Source organism: Cervus elaphus, chromosome 1 (assembly GCF_910594005.1).
Source record: "Cervus elaphus chromosome 1, mCerEla1.1, whole genome shotgun sequence".
Taxonomy (NCBI): domain Eukaryota; kingdom Metazoa; phylum Chordata; class Mammalia; order Artiodactyla; family Cervidae; genus Cervus; species Cervus elaphus.
The window spans coordinates 80,162,616-80,176,630 of NC_057815.1; positions in this window are offsets into that span (position 1 = coordinate 80,162,616).

A 14,015-nucleotide genomic window follows, 5' to 3' on the forward strand; every position below is an offset into this window, starting at 1 on the left:
AAGGAAGCCGAGGAGTGCAGGGGGAGGTCACCCAGTGAGGAGTTCTGGCCTTGGGATATACTCCAAGCTCAGTGAGTTTCAGGGTAGCTGCCACTGTTTCTCCCTCTCCTCCCACACCACTCCACCAAAATAAGGGACAGTTCTCAGAGGGAGGAGGACATGCGTGGTGAAGAATGAAGGGGGTGGGTAGAAAAAGGAGTGGGGTGTGTGGACATGCGGGTTGTATGGGGAGGCTCCTGGGAAGACTGCCGACAGTAATAACAGGCTTTGCAACTATGCCCTTGGCTCATTGCACTATTCAGACTGACCTCAGACTCAGCCCGGAGGCAGGAGCTTAGTTTTGGAAACTGCCTTGGAATCTATGGAAGTTTCCAATACTGTCCTTGACAATGAGTTTTCTTTGGTAAAGCCTGTCCACTAGCAAGAAGTAAAAGTACTTGCCTTCCCTCTCCAGTCTTCCCTCATAGCTCAGTTGGTAAAGAATCCACCTGCAATGCAGGAGACCTCAGTTTGATTCCTGGGTTGGGAAGATTCCCCTGGAGAAGGGATAGGCCACCCTCTCCAGTATTCTGGCCTGGAGAATTCCATGGACTTACAGTTCATGGGGTCACAAAGAGTCGGACCCAACTAAGCGACTTTCACTCACTTCACTTCCCTCTTCCCAAATGCCGGTCAAGAACCTGGACATTTTGTGGCCATACTCATTTTTTCTGCTCTTGAAGAAAGGAGATGTTCCCCTCAACTTCATTTGGAAAAATGGGGAGGCAGGGGGCATTTTCACAGCATTGCAACCTGATTTTCCTAGTTAGTTTCACTACAGCTCATCAAGAAATATTGAGATGATACTGTGCTATCCTTAGCTGCTCCTCTGTCCGTGGGGATTCTCCAGGCAAGAATACTGGAATGGGCCACCATGCCCTCCTCCACTGGATCTTCCCGACCCAGAGATCGAATCCAGGTCTCCTACATGGCAGGCAGATTATTTACCAGCTGAGCTACCAGGGAAGCCCCATTGAGATGACAAATTGACCCAATTTACTGCTTTCCTTAGAGGAAAGAATGTACCAGCCATAGGATATAAGAGTTATGTTTTTAATGTAAACAGATTGTTTTTGTTTGATTTGTAGATTTGTTTCGTGTGAGCTGAGTTAGTGTACAGGCACACTGAGTGGGAAAAAAAATCGGTTTTTGAGCTGACAGAGCTAAGGGTCAGAATATTTTACCAAGGTAAATAATACATTATGATTTCTCTTGGTACATTCTCTTCTAAACTCTTTTGAAGACATTATTATTAAGAAAGATCATCCAAAACTTGAAACACAGTAAGAAGGCAACAGTGTTATTGTTTAACATGCTCACCTAATAACTATTACATTTAACTATCTATGTCTGCCCTGGAGGAAGGCATGGCAACCCACTCCAGTCTTCTTGCCTGGAGAATCCCCATGGACAGAGGAGCCTGGCGGGCTACAGTCCATGGGGTCTCAAAGAATCGACACGACTGAGCGACTAAACATACAACACACATCTATGTCTGAGAATTCACCTGTTTGACTTTGCTAGTTACTATTTGATTAGAGATGAGACACTAAAGTTGTACATTAACTCATAGATTTGTTTAGTAAAAAAAAATACTCCCAGAGATTAACGCACTGTAGGCTATTAACCAGTTCATATCTGTTAAACTGGTAAATCCATTTCCGCTTTCCTTTGACTGAGTATAAAATCTCTGTTTCTCCAACTTTCCTTTGGACCAGCTTTATCATCTTACCGATTCTTTCAATAATTAATGAGTTGAATAAAATCTTAGAGTATGTTCATTCTTGATTTCTGTGGCAGTCATGTTGAAGTTGTTGAAAATTATGCTTTAGCATTACAACATTCCTGCTTAACTCTGCTTCTGTCCAACACTTGCACATTGAATGAATTTCTTAGTCAGATTTTTGCAGGGTTGATGTTTGAATGCAACAATGTTAAACCTTTCAGGAGGTTGGGATCCTTAAAAAAATCCTAATCATGGCATTGTATAGTTGTTTGTCTTATCTACATTTTGGAACAAATAGAGGATTGCTGTTTGGAAGACTGTGAGTTCAAAAGCCTCTTATGTGTGAGTTCCTGCTGCTTGCCAGGTGTGGAAATTCTCACAGCTGCAGTGGAAAGCAGACAAAATCTGAGACACGAAAGAGGAAGTGTCCAGAACTGTGGTCTGAGCTAACTTGGTGGGAAGAACAGGAGATACATTTCCAGTGTTCCTCATTGGATTTTATACTATAATTTCCCCAAAAGGCAGTTAAATAAATGTTTCGTTTCCCTGGTTGTCCACAATTGACGTTGACATGATTTGTCTTTTATACAAGAGTATTATTTTCCATAACTATATCTGTTTCATTGCAAATGTTTTTTCAGATACAAGTGTGAGTGAAATTGTCTTTCATGGGGCAGACAGAGGTGGAAGTGGGGAGGGGGAGAGTGAGTCCCGATTTTAATAATGTTTTCACAGAACATGTGTAGTTTGTTGGAAATGGCTCAATAAAATTCCTTTGGGGGAGAAGATACAATTTTTTATAGATTGGAAACAGCCTAAATGAGGATTATCACAATGACAAAATCAAGTAAATTAAAAGCTGCTTTACTATAAAAGGGAATGGAAAGGGTGTGTGTGTGTGTGTGTGTGTGTGTGTGTGTGTGTGTGTGTGTTGGTAATGGTGTCACTCCCTTAAATTTTTTATCATATCTAGTAAGACACATTCTGGGTTTCTAAAACCTTTGTCTGTGTTTTTCTTTTTCGTGTGATGCTGTCATTAATGCCTGTGATTGTTAAGACAAAACAATTTTCAGTTTCAAATAGAACATTCAGCATTTCATCCACCAAAAATATCATACTTTCACCTCAGTTTCTGCCAGACCAAAATGAATTTATTTCTGGATTTTCTAAGTAAAACATTGCTTGGATGAATAACATGGGACTGATTACTTTCTTGTAACAGAGTAATCTTCATGTTCTGAACTATGGCTAATCCTCCAGGCTTTCCTGAAGGAGATTCTGTAGGGGATACACCATGTAAGAATTATGTTAAACTAATAATGATCTTTCAAAACTCTGCATGTACATATCCTTTTTTTCTAAAATGGTTTCTGGAGGATGGTGGTGGTAATTTCTTCTCAAGGCATTTATTAATCATTTACACTTTTCTGTTTTTCTGTGCCAGTGAACTAGGGATATAAGGGTCAATAAAAGAAATCAATGCACAAGATATCATTACACCCATGACCAGAGAGGCATTGTTTTCTGATAGGAAATTCCTCAAAGCTAAATCGGGAAAGAGCCGAGTAACAGACTCCAAAGAGGAAATAGAATATGAGAGATTGGAACACAGTTGGAAGCTGGAAATGATGCATCAGTTTTAGTTCTGTTGCCCATAAAATAGTTTATATTTATTTCATTTCTCATATAAAACATTTCCAAAGTAATTAAAATATTCACTTTTATTGATTATAAGATAATAATAAAGAATGTACAGTTTCCTATCTAAATGCCTGCATGTATAATAAGTCAACTATTCCTCTAAATTGGAACATCAGATTATTCATATAGTATTTGCTTTTATAATGTGTCAGTGAACTTTTGTGGATAAATCTTTGTCCACATTTTAAATTATAACTTTACGATGGGTTCCTTACATGGAAACTGGCAGGTCAGAGGCTGTGGATGTTTATGACTTCTGTTTCAAATGACTTCCCTGAAAGACTGAATTTTTGTTCCACTGAGTTCTTGGTATGTCTCTTACTCACTCTCCCTAGGATTCTAGGGTAGAGTATTATTTTAAACAACAAATGAACACATACACAGAGAGAAACACAAAACACATACCACATATCCGAATAACTTTGAAAATAAATTAAAACACACATACGAGATAAATTATTCATTACAGAAGGTTAAAAAAAGATTTCTCCTTACATTTTTGAAACAGTTCTACTTTCCTGAAGAAACCACTGTGAAGGAAAAAACATGACTCACTTAACATTTTTAAACAAGGCCTTGCTCCTTATCTGACTACATTATGGCAGGAGGAGAACGTTTATTGCTCGGACCTGGGGACCACTACATCCCAACACCTGCATTTACCACAGTATCACAACACTTCAAGGAGAGTACAGTTGAAAGCCATCTCTGGGAACTGCCTAGCACTTCACTGGGGAAGATGAGACCCTAGGGCATTTGGACAGGAGGGGAAGGTAAACTTTGTAGCTATACGTTGGCCAACTTGAAAAACCCTGTTTAAAGATACTGATAATATACATTTGAAAAAGTTTCCAGTATCTGATCAGTAAAATGTTTTATAAAAAGTCTACAGCATTTATCTATAGGAATAGAAAAGTAGGCAATGTTCGTCTAGGCAAGCAGGGCGTGAAAGATTCCTGGTATGGGACAGAGTTCATAACTTTCATAACTATTGATTATGGAGGCTGTTTCCCTCATCATCACTCTTGTCTGTTTATCTTTCAGGAATGTTCTATGTTGGCTGCTTGGCTTGCTTACTTTCTCCCTCTTTCCCCCCCCCCCCCCCTCAATTATTTGAGAGTTAAAAAAAAAACTTATTTACAAATTACTTGAGATTTAGGTGCAGGTGTTGGTACGTGTTATCCCTAAATAATTTATTGTACTAAATAATTCAGGGTAACAAGGAGTTATATAGGCTCCTATATAGTCATAACACTATGATCACACTCAAAAATTTAACTTGTACAATAAATACTGTTCAGCATACAATCGTATTTAAATCTCCCCAATTCTACTCCAAATAATCCTTTAGAGCTCTTAGTTTGGTTTGGTTTTCCGTCTAGGATCCAAACCCAAGTTTGCAATTTTATTTGCTTGTCATTATATAACTTTTAAAAAAATTAAACTTTAATTTTGAGATAATTGTAGATTCTCATGCAATTACAAGATATAATACAGAGAAATCTCATTTACCTTTTACCCAGTTTCCACCAATGGTAACATCTCGTACAAACATAGCACATTATCACAATATCTTGATATTGATCTAGTCAAGATACTGGATATTTCCCTAGCCATGTTGCCCTTTTATAGCCACGCCCACTTCCCTCCTCCCTCCCCTCTCCTTCAACCCTGGGAACCACTAGTAATCTGTTCTTCATTTCTAATTTTACCATTTCAAGAATGTCACACAGGACTTCCCTGATGGTCCAGTGGCTAAAACTACACACCCCCAGTGTGGGCGGCCCAGGTTCGATCCTTGATTGGGGAACTAGATCCCACATACCACAACTAAAGATCCTGCATGCTGTAACTAAAGATGCCACAATGAAGATCAAAGATCATGTGTGCTGTAGCTAAGACCCAGTGTGTGTGCGTGTTAATCACTCAGTCATGTCCAACTCTCTGTGACCCCAAAGACCATAGCTCTCCAGGCTCCTCTGTCCATGGAATTCTCTAGGCAAGAATACTGGAGTGGGTTGCCATTTCTTTCTCCAGGGGAGCTTCCCAACCCAGGGACTGAACCCAGGTCTCCTGCATTGCAGGCAGACGCTTTACCAGCTGAGCTACTAGGGAAGATCCAGTGTAGTCAAATAAATAAATACAGATTTAAAAAATAAAAATAAATTTAAAAAAGAATGTTACACTAATGGGATCACTTAGCATGGAAACTTTTGCATTGGAATTGGCTATCAACATTCCTGTACAGATTTTTGTGTGAACATAAATATTCTTTTCTAGGGGGTCAGTGTCCAGGAGTGCAATCCCTGAGTCATATGGTATTTGCATTTTAGCTTTTTAAGAAACCTCTAAATAGTTTTCCAGAGTGGCTCTATTATTGTATGTTCTCACCAGCAATGTAGTGATTCCGGTCTATTATATTAGCCACTCTGATAGCTGTATAGTGATACCTCACTGTGCTTTTAATTTTCATTCCCTTAATGGCTCATGATGTATAACACATTTCCATGTGTTTATTTGCCACCTGTACATTATCTTTGGCAAAATGTCTCTTCATGTCTTTTGCCTATTTTCTACTTACATTGCTAGTCCTTTCACTGTGATCCATCCTGAATTAGTTTTTGTATAAGTTTTGTGAAACTAGGTTTCCTTCCCTCATTCCCTTTCTTGCTGCTTTCTTTTTTTGCTTTTGGATGTCCAGTTACTCCACCATTGCTTGGTTGAACAGCTCTCCTCCACTAAATTGTTTCTTTCATCTTTGTGAAAAATTAGTTGGGTATATTTATATGGGTCGATTTTTGGTTCCTTTGTTCCTGTTCCATTGATCGGTATGTCTATCTCTTCAATATTACCACAGAGTCTTGATTCCTATAGTTATATAATGTCATGAAATCAAATAAATGAGTTACTCCTACTTTTGACTTCTTTTTGAAACTTGCTTTAACTGTTTTAGTTTCCTTGCTTTTCCATATACATTGCTTTAGAATAATATTGTCTATCTGCAAAAAATCTTGCGATTTTGATAGGAGTTGTGCTAAACCTATGTTTTGATTTCTGGGAGGACTGACATCTTTATTATGCTGAGTCTTTCAATTAATTAACATAATATGTCTCAATTCGTTTACATAGTCTATGATTTCTTTCATCAGCGCTTTGAACTTTTGCAACTTGATAAAGAGCATTCACAATATTAAGGGCTTTAATGTAAAGAGTTAAGGGCTTTAATTCATTAACGTCCTTAACACTTCTGAGTACCTCATATAAGTAGAGTCAATCTGTATTTGTTTTGTGTATTTGATTTATTTCACTTAGCATAACTGAATCAAGATTCATCGATACTGTAAAGTGAAGTTGCTCAGTCATGTCTGACTCTTTGTGACCCCGTGGACTGTAGCCTACCAGGCTCCTCCATCCATGGGATTCTCCAGGCAAGAATACTGGAGTGGGTTGCCATTTCCTTCTCCAGGGGATCTTCCTGACCCAGGGATCGAACCAGGGTCTCCCGCATTGGAGGCAGACACTTTAACCTCTAAGCTACCAGGGAATTGAAGCCCCCATTGATACTGTAGTGTATGTCAAAATGTCCTTTCTTTTTAAGGCTGAATAACAGTATCCTATTGCATGTATATATCACAATTTGTTACCCATTCTTTCTTTCATGGACATGGGTGTTGCTTTCATCCCCCAGCTATTGCATTATCTCATCAATTCTGTATGTTGGGAATTCAGGCAAGGCTTAGCTATACCCAGATTTCACGGGCTGCAAATTCTTAAAGAGATGGGAATACTGGACCACCTGACCTGCTTCTAGAAAAATCTGTGTGCAGGTCAAGAAGCAACAGTTAGAACTGGGTGGAACAACAGACTGGTTCCAAACTGGGAAAGGAGTATGTCAAGGTTGTATTTTGTCACCCTGCTTATTTAACTTTTATGTAGAGTACATCATGCGAAATGCCAGGTTGGATGAAGCACAAGTTGGAATCAAGATTGCAAGGAGAAATATCAATAACCTCAGATATGCAGATGACACCACACTTACATAAGAAAGCGAAGAACTGAATAGTCTCTTGATGAAAGTGAAAGAGGAGAGTGAAAAAGTTGGCTTAAAACTCAACATTCAGAAAACAAAGATCATGGCGTCTGGTCCCATCACTTCATGGCAAATAGATGGGGAAACAATGGAAACAGTGACAGACTTAATATTTTTGGGCTCCAAAATCACTGCAGATGGTGACTGCAGCCATGAAATTAAAAGATGCTTGCTCCCTGGAAGTAAAACTATGACCAACCTAGACAGCATGTTAAAAAGCAGAGACATTACTTTGCCAACAAAGGTCCGTCTAGTCAAAGCTATGGTTTTTCCAGTAGTCATGTATGGATGTGAGAGTTGGACTATAAAGAAAGCTGAGCATTGAAGAATTGATGCTTTTGAACTCTGGTGTTGGAGAAGACTCTTGAGAGTCTCTTGGACTTCAAGGAAATCCAACCAGTCCATCCTAAAGGAGATCAGTCCTGAATATTCATTGGGAGGACTGATGCTGAAGCTGAAACTCCAACATTTTGGCCACCTGATGTGAAGAACTGACTCATTTGAAAAGACCCTGATGCTGGGAAGGAGTGAAGGCGGGAGGAGAAGGGGACGACAGAGGATGAGATGGTTGGATGGCATCACTGACTCAATGAACATAAGTTTGAGTAAGCTCCGGGAGTTGGTGATGGACATGGAAGCCTGGCGTGCTGCAGTCCATGGGGTTGCAAAGAGTCGGACACTACTGAGCGACTGAACTGAACTGAATTTCATCAGACACTTGACTGGGGCTTTCAAGGTAAGGCTCAGGCTCAGGCTTTCCTCATCCGGTAGCATATTCCATAGGCCCTCTTGCAATGTGGAAGCTTATTTCTTCCAAGCAGCAGAGGAGAAAAGTCTCTCTCTCTCTCTGACTATTAAGACAGGGCCTTAAATGATGTAGCACAGCGAAGACAAGATTATCACCTGCGTCTTATTCCCTGGCTTTGGTCAAATCATAGATTCTACCTGAATTCAAGGGGAAGAGATTTATACATGAATGCTTTTATGCAGTCTTCTGTATATGTAATATATCTTATAGTACATTAAAAAACAATTAAAAAGAGAAGTAGCATAGATATATACAAGAGTGGAGTCAACCTGTCTATCTAACTACCTACCTGCCTATCATCATAATCAATCTATGGTAAATTAAAAATGAAAACAAAAGCAAACCAGGGCAAGGCATTAAGTGTATCTTAACCATAGTAGAAATCAAAGAAAGAGCATCTACAAGCACAATGAAGGTCATTTTATATTGATCGTACTTAATTTTTGCTTTTCAAAGGTAATTTTTTTCCACAAGCAGATATTTTCATAATCTTTATTATTCTTTAAATGTTAACATTTTAACACACTGTACCTTGGAAGAGATCTCTCTATTCATTACCTTTTTCAGAACACGGTGATGAACTCTTCTAGAGTTAAAGCTTTGTTTAGTGCGGGAAAATTGACTTCAATGCTATCCTCAGTAATACTTTTATTCCATGTGATTTGACAGGATTCAACTATTTTGGGGGGAACACCCACCAATCTGTGGGTTTCATTTCACTATATTATTTCTTTTATAATATCTATCCCTATTTTTTCTCATTGTTTTCATTTCTGCATTCACTTCCTTTGTGATCTGAGAGTTTTTCCTAGTTTGTCTTCTAGATCAGTAAGTTGCAAATTTGTCTTTTATCCCATCCAATGTATCCATTTTATTTCTTCTCCCTGGGTGTTAGTTTCATCACACATCCTTCTTATCTTGGTTTATCTTCTCTTCAAGGAGGTTGCTTATTCAACAGAGGCAATTCCTTATAGGAACATAAGTGAATAAATATTTACCCATTTGTCTTCTGTTTCAGTAAAAGCTTTTCCCACTGAATGATTTGGTCATTTACAAAGGCTTTTCTTCATGCTGTAGATTTTTTTCATAGATATCATACTGATTTTGTTCTATTATTCATCCTAGAAAGAGGAGAAGTCTCTATAGAACTGATGTTAAAGAATAGACTTCTGTCTATTTCGATCAGAACCCTCACACTTTTCCTACAAGGGGCTACCTGCATTTCTGCTTGAGTTTAAGGCTGCCTACCTACCATGTACAGGTGTATAGTTGTTGTTGTTTAGTTATTAAGTTGTGTCCAACTCTGCAGCCTTATGGATGATAGCATGCCAGGCGCCTCTGTCCTCCTATATCCTGGAGTTTGCTCAAATTCTTGTCCTTGGAGTCAGTGATGCATTCTAACCATCTCATCCTGTGCCACTCCCTTCTTGTTTTGCCTTTAGTCGTTCCCAGCATCATGGTCTTTTCCAATGAATTGGCTTTTTCATCAGATGGCCAAAGTATTAGAACTTCAGCAGATATACCTCGGGGATACTGTAGGTTTGGTTCCAGACAGCCACAATAAAGCAAATATCGCAAAAAATGAGTCTTATAATTTTTTTTCATTTCCCACTACACATAAAAGTTACATGTTCATTATATGGTAGTTTATTAAGTGTGCAATAATAGCATGTGTACAAAAACAATATAAATAGTTTAAAGTATTTTATTACTAAGTAATGCTAACCTTCATCTGGCTCTTCAGAGAGTCCTAACCTTTTTGTTGTTGCAGAGTTTTGCCTCGATGTTGACGCTGCTGACTTCCAAGGGTGGTGGTTGCTGAAGATTGGGGTGGCTCTGGCAATATTTTAAAATAAAACGACAGTGAAGTTTGCCACATTGCCTGACTCTTTCTTTCACAATTTCTCCGTAGCATGTGATGATAGCATTTTACCCACAGTAAAACTTCTTTTGTAATTGGAGTCAGTCCTCTCAAAACCTGTCTCTGCTTTATTAACAGCTTTATGTAATATTCTAAAACCTTTGTTGTCCTTTTAACAATCTTCACAGCATCTTTACCAGGAGTAGAATCCATCTCAAGAAACTGCTTTCTTTGCTAATCCATAAAAAGCAACTCCTCATCTGTTTTATTATGAGATCATAGCAATTCAGTCAAATCTTCAGGCTCCACTTCTGATTCTGTTATATCTACCATATCTGTAGTAACTTCCTTTGCTGAAGCCTTGAGCCTTTTATAAAGTCATCCATGGGTGTTGGAATCAACTCTTCTAAACTCCTGTTAATGTTGATATTTGGACCTCTTCCCACGAAACACATATGTTCTTGAAGGTATCCAGAAGGTGAATCCTTTCCAGAAGGTTTTTCAGTTGACTTTGCCCAGATACAACACAGGAATCACTATCTACAGCAGCTATAGCCTTATGAAATGTATTTGTTACCAATAAGACTTGAAGATGAAAATGACTCTTTGATCCATGGACTTCAGAATGGATGTTGTGACAGCAGTCATGAAAACAACTTTTTTTCCAAGTTTTGGTACATAAATTTTGCACAAGTTATGGTACATCTCCATCGGAGATTTTGGGTGATCAGAAGCACTGTCAGTGAGCAATACTATTGTGAAAGGCAACTGTTTTGTCTACCTTGAGAATCTGTTGTTTAGTGTAGCCACCTTAATTATTCCCTTGGCATTAGATCTCAGTAGTGGGCTTGAAATAGTAAAGGATATTGTCAACAGATGTGCTGCCATCCAGATTTTGTTTTTCCATTTATAGAACAGAGGCAGAGTAGATTTAGCAGAATTCTTAAAGGCTCTAGGATTTTGGGAATGGTAAATAAGCATTTGCTTCAAATTCAAGTCACCAGAGGCATTAGCCCCTAACAAAAGGGAGCTCTGGTCCTTGGAGCCGAGTACTGAAGCTTTGGAGCCAAGCATTGATTTTTCCTCTCTAGCTATGATATTTGTCTATCTTGAAAAGCTGTTGTTTAATGTAGCCACCTTCATTATTTACTTTAGCTGCATCTTCTGGATAGCTTGCTGCAGCTTCTACATTAGCATTTACTGCTTCACTTTGCACTTTTATGTTATGAAGATGGCTTCATTTCTTAAACCTCACTAATCAACCTCTGATATTTCAAATTTTCCTTCTGCAGCTTTCTCACCTCTCAGCTTTCAGAGAATTGAGGAGAGTTAGGGTCTTGCTCTGGATTAGGTTTTGGCTTAAAAGGAAGCTGTGGCTGGTTTGATCTTCTATCCAGACCAGCAACACTTTCTCCAAATCAGCAGTAAGGCTCTTTTGTTTTCTGTGTTCACTGGAGTATCACTTTTCATTTCGGCCAACTGTTTCATATCAAAGGCCTATGTTTTAGACCTATCTCGGCTCTTGACATAAGCCTTCCCCACTAAGCTTAATCATTTCTAGTTTTCTATTTAAACTAAGAGATATGTGACCCTTCCTTTCACTTGAACCCTTAGAAGCCATTGCAGGGTTATTAATTGACCTAATTTTGATATTGTTGTATCTCAGGGAATAAGGAGACCCAAGAATAGGGAGAGGAGTAGAACAGATGGTCAGTGGAGTGGTCAGAACACACACGGCATTTTTCAATTAAGTTCACTACCTCATTGGGGATGGCTCATGGCAGCCCAAAAGCAATTACAGTAGTAACATTAAAGATCATTGATTGGGACTGCCCTGGCAGCCCAGTGGTTAGGACTCTGTGCTTCTGATGCAGAAGAGGCGAGTTCAATACCTGGTCAGGAAACTGATTACCACATGCTACTTGGCCAAAAAAAAAAAGGAAAAAAAATCATCAATCATAACAAATACGAAAAATCATGAGAACTACCAGATTGGGACAGGGACACAAAGCGAGTAAACAAACCTTTGATTTGTAAACAGACATGGCATCTCTACAGTGCAATAAAGTGAAGCACAATAAAAATGAGGTGTCCTTACAATAAAAAACAATGCTAGCTTTCTCTCTGAACGTAAAGCTCTTCAGTGCAAATGCAAAGAGAAATTGCTCTTACTTGACTCAGCAATTTCTTTCTTATTTGATAGGATAAGAAGGCAAATAGGGATAGGACTGTATACTCTGCAGGCTCCTTTTAGTTTCTTAGCATGAATTTAATATGATAAAAACACATACACTGTCATTGAACTGAGGATAAACTTTATATGCCTCTAAAGCAGAGACATTACTTTGCCAACAAAGGTCCGTCTAGTCAAGGTTATGGTTTTTCCAGTGGCGTGTATGGATGCGAGAGTTGGACTATAAAGAAAGCTGAGCGCCGAAAAATTGATGCTTTGGAACTGTGGTGTTGGAGAAGACTCTTGAGAGTCCCTTGGACTGCAAGGAGATCCAACCAGTCCATCCTAAAGGAGATCAGTCCTGGGTGTTCATTGAAAGGAGTGATGCTGAAGCTGAAACTCCAATACTCTGGCCACCTCATGTGAAGAGTTGACTCATTGGAAAAGACCCTGATGCTGGGAGGGACTGGGCGGAGGAGGAGAAGGGGACGACAGAAGATGAGATGGCTGAATGGCATCACTGACTCAATGGCCATGAGTTTGAGTAAACTCCGGGAGTTGGTGATGGACAGGGAGGCCTGGCGTGCGGTGATTCATGGGGTCTCAAAGAGTCAGACATGACTGAGTAACTGAACTGAACTGAAAGCATTAGTCAGGCAAAAGAGGTTTTAGGGAGAGGCTTCCTGGTGCATTCTTTAACCTGTCGTTTCCGCCTGACTTCCTGGCTAGTGCATTGCTGCTTGCCGGAAATGGATTTTTATTCGTGCCTTTGGAATTTGCTTCTAGATACTTGGAACAGCTGCTTCTCTGTGCAGATTCTCTAGTTCCCTCTAGGCTCCAAAGCCTCTGTGCTTTGGGTGATCCTGTTCATCAGGGCAGCCTCCTTTCCCAGCTCTAAGTTGGAAGGTATATCTGAGGCTGTCAAGAAAGGGGTTTCAAGTCACTTCTCACTGAGCTTTCCCTGTTTTCACTTTCCCCCTTCTCTACTTCTTCCCTCTCCCCTTCTTGCCTGTTTTCCTTCCAGGCTATTTTCTCTGCCAAAATTGAGAAGTGGATTGGAGCCCTGTTATGGACTGAATTATATCCACCCCCCAGCCACCGACCCAGGTTCATATGTTGAAGCCCTAACTGCCTGTGTGACTATATTTGGAGATAAGGCCTTTAAAGGGGGTGATTAACAACTTGAGTTTGAGTAAACTCCAGGAGTTGGTGACAGACAGGGAGGCCTGGCGTGCTGCGATTCATGGGGTCAAAAAGAGTCGGACATGATTGAGCAACTGAACTGAACTGAACTGAACGTTAAATTGTGGTCATTTCACATACCAGCAAGGTTATGCTCAAAATCCTTCAGACTAGGCTTCAGCAGTATTTGAACCAACAGCTTTCAGGTCTACAAGCTGGATTTTGAAGAGACAGAAGACCCAGAGATCAAATTGCCAATATTCATTGGTTCATGGAGAAAGCAAGGGAGTTCCAGTAAAACATCTACTTTTGCTTCATAGACTACGCTAAAGCCTTCGACTGTGTGGATTACTACAAACTGTGGGAAACTGTTTGGAGATGGGAGCACCAGACCACCTTACCTGTCTCCTGAGAAACCTGTATGCAGGTCAAGAA